The following is a 5,567-nucleotide window of genomic DNA, read 5'->3' on the forward strand; positions in this document are numbered from 1 at the left end:
ATATATATAGAAGATAACGACGACGACTTGATCAGTTTGTCAAGCGTCCCACGGAAGCCGCCGTCTGCATAGGATGCTTATATAATCGTATTCTTAAACCAGATCTATTAATAACCAGAGTAAATTCGCATATCCGAGATAGAAATCAATTTGCAGACGTTTGCAACATTTTTTTTCCCGTTTTGATTAGCACATTTGATAACAGTTCACTTTTTAAGCCGACGGCGAATGTTGTGGTTTTCGATTTCAATAGTTGCGGGGAGTGGTACACCTGGTATGGTATGGAATACACACGTATAACCTTATCACGATAACACGTTTCACTGCAGATACTCAGATACTCTCATCGCTTATCGCTATTCTCGTGACGGAGCGGATCGAGCGGACGCGAGATGTTGTTACAGCTTCGAGGCCACTGCGTTAACTGCCGGCGCTCGGGGTTCGAGCTCAGGGATCTGGTGCTGCTCAACTGGCTCGCTTCATGCCCGGTTTCCATATGCTCATGGCTTATGGCTCATGGCTCATGGCATGCCCACCACCACCACCACAGCTATAATGCCGATGATGATGAGCCATCCGTAGCCGTGGCGTACGCACAACCACAACCACCAGTGCACACTCCACACTCCACAGCTCGAAAACTCGACTCGAGAACCCGCTCAACTGGTTTTTGAGCGCACATCTGTCGCACAGCGGCGCAACCGGGAATGGTGGTGATTGGCCCGACTGGCCACGCCCCGTTTGCGCCCCGCATAACGAGTTCCGACGTGGTGTCCCCCATTTTGAGTGCTTTCCCAGTCCGCGCCGTCTGTGCACCAATTGAGTGCGCCGGCGCGTGCCAACCTGGCCACTTGATTCGAGTCGAACTCGGAGTGAAATCTCCCTGCGAATTGGGTGGGTGTTGCTCCGGTGACGATGTTGCTGCTGCTGCTTTGGGGCTGCTTTTGATGTTGCTCCTGCTTCTGCTGTTGCTTTTGCTGTTGCCAGTGCTACTGCTTTGGATGCCATTTCTACTGATATTGCTGTTGCTCGCAGGAGCAACCGTCATGTTGCTGATGATTTCAATGCTGCTGCTGTTACTGTAGCTTTTGTTCTTTCTAGAGCAGTTCTTGTGTTGTAGCTGCTTTTGCTAGGTTACTTTGGCATACAAAATCTAACAATGTTGCTCCTATTGCAGTTGTTTCTTGTCATGTTGCTGCTGTTACTGGGACTGATGTTGCTTCCATGTTGCTTTTAGCTCTTTTCTATTACCCAGGATATTTCCGCTTAAGTTCCTCCTTAAATTGTTGCAACTGTCACTAATGCTGCTGTTGCTTCCCTACTTTCTAATGATTTGCTACTGCTTCTGGTACCAATGTTGCTGCTATTACTTTCCTTGTTTGCTTCTTCAAGTAAAGTTATTGTTGTTACACTTATTTCCACCATAACTTCCACTGATGTCTCTGTCATTTCTGCTATTCCTGCTAATGTTGTTGCTGACACTAAAAGCTGCATTTGCTTTTGTTGCTGCTGCCTGAGTGAGTAAAAGCCCAGGGAAAACACGAAAATCGAGGAAGGAAGTAAGGAAGGGGGAAAACGGAACTCGAGCTCCGCCGCACTTGACTTTTTTGGGGTCAAACCGCTTGATGGAGGGGAAGTGAGTTGTTGCCAGTGGATGCTGCTCTCTTTTTGGTTAAATATTTTTTATTTCTTTTGGCTGCTTGCGATGGCATGCCAAACATGAAAGCAGAGCAGACTAAAAGAGAAAAAGGATTTAATTTAAAGAACATTTTATTTTATTTAAGACAAAATTAAATTGCACGTCCTTAACAAATAGACTTTTTCTCATTGCAGATCATGTAGAAAAATTGTAAGTGTATGTAGCTACAATTAGTTACAAAGAAAGTACTATATTCTGACGAGTTAAATATACCTTCGTACTAAATAACTACTTGAATTACTCCAGTTTCCATTGTCCGCTTTATCCTTTGATTTAAGCCTCAGTTTAAGCTTTATGTGCAGCTCCATTCTCCTTGAGCATTTCCAACGACTTTCGGCACTTTAACCATTACTTTGCACCATTTTTCATTCACTGTCTCTTTGATCGTGGGCTGTCGCTTAAAGCCGCTTGGCATTCAATTGGCATTTGGCTGTCGCCATCATCCAGTCGAGTTGCCTCCTCCTACCCCAATCCCGCTGGCTGCCCCCGTTTTTTACCACTTTTTCTGCGCTTTTTGCTTTGCTCACGTTATTTAAGGATTAACATCATTTTATGCTGCCTCGCAATGCCTTTTTTGCAGGATTAAATGCTGCCGTCTGCTGGCTCTCGTGCTGCTGCCAATGCACTGGGAAAATAAACATATCTTCATACTTTTAAATATTTTTTAAAGAATGCAATGAAGCTTAAAGCTAAAAATATATGCAAATCTCAGCCATAAAACTTTTAAACTGCTTCAGGGAGTTGTCTGCTGTTGTTTATTCTCCATTTCGACAAGCAAACCTATATATATATTTTGTGAAGTGTAATTTCACAGCCCCCACTCGCTCCGCCCGCTGGATTTTCCGCTCCCCCTTCGCCGCTTTGAATTGATTGCATTGCACTTTTTCTCGCCGTTGTTGTTGCATAGTTTGCGCTGATGCACCGCCTCCTCCATGGCTACAAAGTGATTTTTATGGCTTTCTGTCAGTGTGTGTATGCGTGTGAGTGTGTGTGTGAATGCAAATGTTTGGCTTTCAGTGCGTGTGTGTAAGTGCACTTTGATGTTTCCGCATTACAAAGGCGGCACTTTAATAGCGGTGCATTTATCAAAAGGCAGCCAAAAGTCCGACAGCAGATGGCAGCTTTGACACGCATACGCCCCGTGGGGTGCCGGAAAAAAAGCGCTCTAAAAACTGAGAAACTGCAGGAAATAGAGCGCCTAGAAGAAATATTACAGTAAGCTTGAACATTAAACCAAAGAAAACTGCAATTAACATTCAATTCCGCAACTCGTTATTATCATTGCCTTATTAGCATAATCGTAAAGTGCATAAAACAGATCTTCATATAAATTTCTTCTAATACCTCTGACTATCGCCCATTAATCAGCACATCGAAGAGCAGCCTTTTCCTTATCCTGGACCGCATCTGACTTTGAAAAAAAATTACTCTACCCTCGAGGCTCTAAATTGATTAACAGTAGCCCCCCGAACAAAGTAAAATCGTATGGTTGGGGTTTCCAAAAGAGATGCTGTCAACGCATCGGCGTTCCCGGGAATGCCTTCCATTTACATGCCATAATTCTTAAATGTCACCCGTTTACAAAAGCCATGACCATTTGATTTTGACCGCCTTCGATTCTGGCCCTCGAACAGGTTAAAAGCCGGGCAGGTAAATGGAACTGTAACCCGCGAACCCTAAATGAACACATATCCTTTTCATATCTCCCATTGTTCGACTCATAGACCAGCGATATTATATTTATTTGGATCTTTATTGAGCTGCAACCTGTCGCCGTCGCTGGTTTTTCGGGCTCTGGGTTTGCTTTCCTCGGCTCGCCCTCTGGATCTTCCCATTTTGTTGGCAGATTTATGTTCTAGGCCTCCAAGCTGATACCGATCAAGGCGATAAGATCGTAGGGATGACCAAAAGTAACTCTCTCTTGATGGAAGAAAATGCACCAAGAAAATATGTGAGCCTTAAAAATGAAATATAACGTATGGAGCTACGTAACATATAGATGACACAAAATAATTTCTCACAGTGCTCCATTTCTATGATCGCTGAACATTTCAGGGTAATTTGTTGGCTACGTTTTCAGTTATTTTTGTTGGTCGGTTGGGTTTTTGGGACAGGTCTTTCGGAAAACTGTTGGTGGCATGTTCGATTTTCTGTGGCTACCTTTTTTCGGGTTTGTGTTGCAGTCGCGCGTGTTATGAAGATGTTAAAATAGCCTGGTCAACCCCTAAAATATGTCTTAATTGTCTGGGGCTAGACCCATGGAGTGGACAACATGTAATAGATGGTAAATGCAGCTACATATAGCCAGTTCCCGGCTGTTTGCACAACTCCCGGTCAGCGCCTGTTTGCTCAAGTTATGTTTTATGGCCACTTTTTGTGGGTAACATGTGCCAAAGGACATCATTTTGTGGTGGTAAGCGGCTGTCCAATGCGTTCTCATAGCCCATAAATCATAGGCAAAGCTGTTTGGGCCAGGGAAAATTTATGTTAAATGTGCCTAAGGGAAAGATAACCTTTGACCTATATTCTTAAATAATTTTTGGAGAACTTAATAATTTGCCGAGGGATATAAAATCATTGAATATATGCGTTAAGGAAATCGGCAAAGAAGGATAAGTTTGATCCACTCCCCCATTGCAAACGCATATTTGTTTTTGTTCTTTCTCCTTATACATTATGTATATATATATATTTGTAATAACTCTCTAGTGTATATATAAATTAAAATAAATAAATACATTTTTTTGGTTTGTGGATTTTGTTTGCTTTTTTGTTAATAATAATTATCATTACCATCATCATCATTATCATTAGAGTTATCCTCGTCGGTAAAAACGCCGCCCTCGTCCCATTATTTTTTGTGTCTTTATCTCATTGCATGCTTGGTTGTTCGAGTTGCTGGTTGCTGTGGTTTCTGGTGTTTGGTTTTTGGTTTTCGGATGCCGCGGTTCGGAGCTACAGTGTTTCCATTACCAATTAGACCGAATTATCATGATGCAGTAATAATAATAATAGTATATTGTATAACATATTCCGCGCCTGTCCTGCCATCGCTTGCACATATTCCCATTCCCCAACTATCCCTACCTTCTTCTCTCCCATAACCCTCTCAACATTCTTTAGTCGTCAACGATTTTTGTGGTTTCTTTAACAAACAGAGCAACAAACAAAGAAATGCACAACAGGAGCAAATGTTCGATACTCCAGGATACTGACCTCCGATCTAGCTACTGATCCTGGCATTCTATTTTTTTTTTGTTCTTTTTTTACTCTGGCGCGGGACTAGCCAACAAAGCGTTTTCTGTGTGGTTTTCTGGTACAATACGATTCGGTGCTTACAATAATAAGTATCATTCGGGCCGTAGACTCGAATCTTGAGCAGTTTTGTTCACTAACTTAGTTGGTACTGTTGTGTTATCGACTACAATGCTATATATGAGTTATCAAGTATCAAGCTGAGTTCCTAGCGCACCTTAGTCGAAAGCTATTCATACTTATCGCATAATGTTTATGTGAGTTGTTCAGGATTCGAAAATGATAGATGACCGATTGCATTGGAGCGAGACTAGCGTTGCCGTTTGAGTGATGATATCCTGGTTGATTTTTGGCAGATCCAAAACTCTAAGACTGCCCGGCACTAACCTACTTACACGCTATATATACTCGTAGTCGCGTTTCAGATTTGTGTAAATTATTGTTATGTACATTTAGACATGCAGTTCTAGAAGTTCCGAGCGAGCGGGGCGAGAGAAGTTGCCATTGCTTGTAAAGTTCGTTGTACAAAAGCGGAAATGAGGAAAATGATAACCATATGCTGTGGAAAGTCAATAAATAGAATAAAAACGGAAAGAGGAGGCAACACAAGTTG

The sequence above is a fragment of the Drosophila teissieri genome, chromosome 3L (genome assembly GCF_016746235.2).
Source record: "Drosophila teissieri strain GT53w chromosome 3L, Prin_Dtei_1.1, whole genome shotgun sequence".
Classification (NCBI taxonomy): Eukaryota; Metazoa; Arthropoda; class Insecta; order Diptera; family Drosophilidae; genus Drosophila; species Drosophila teissieri.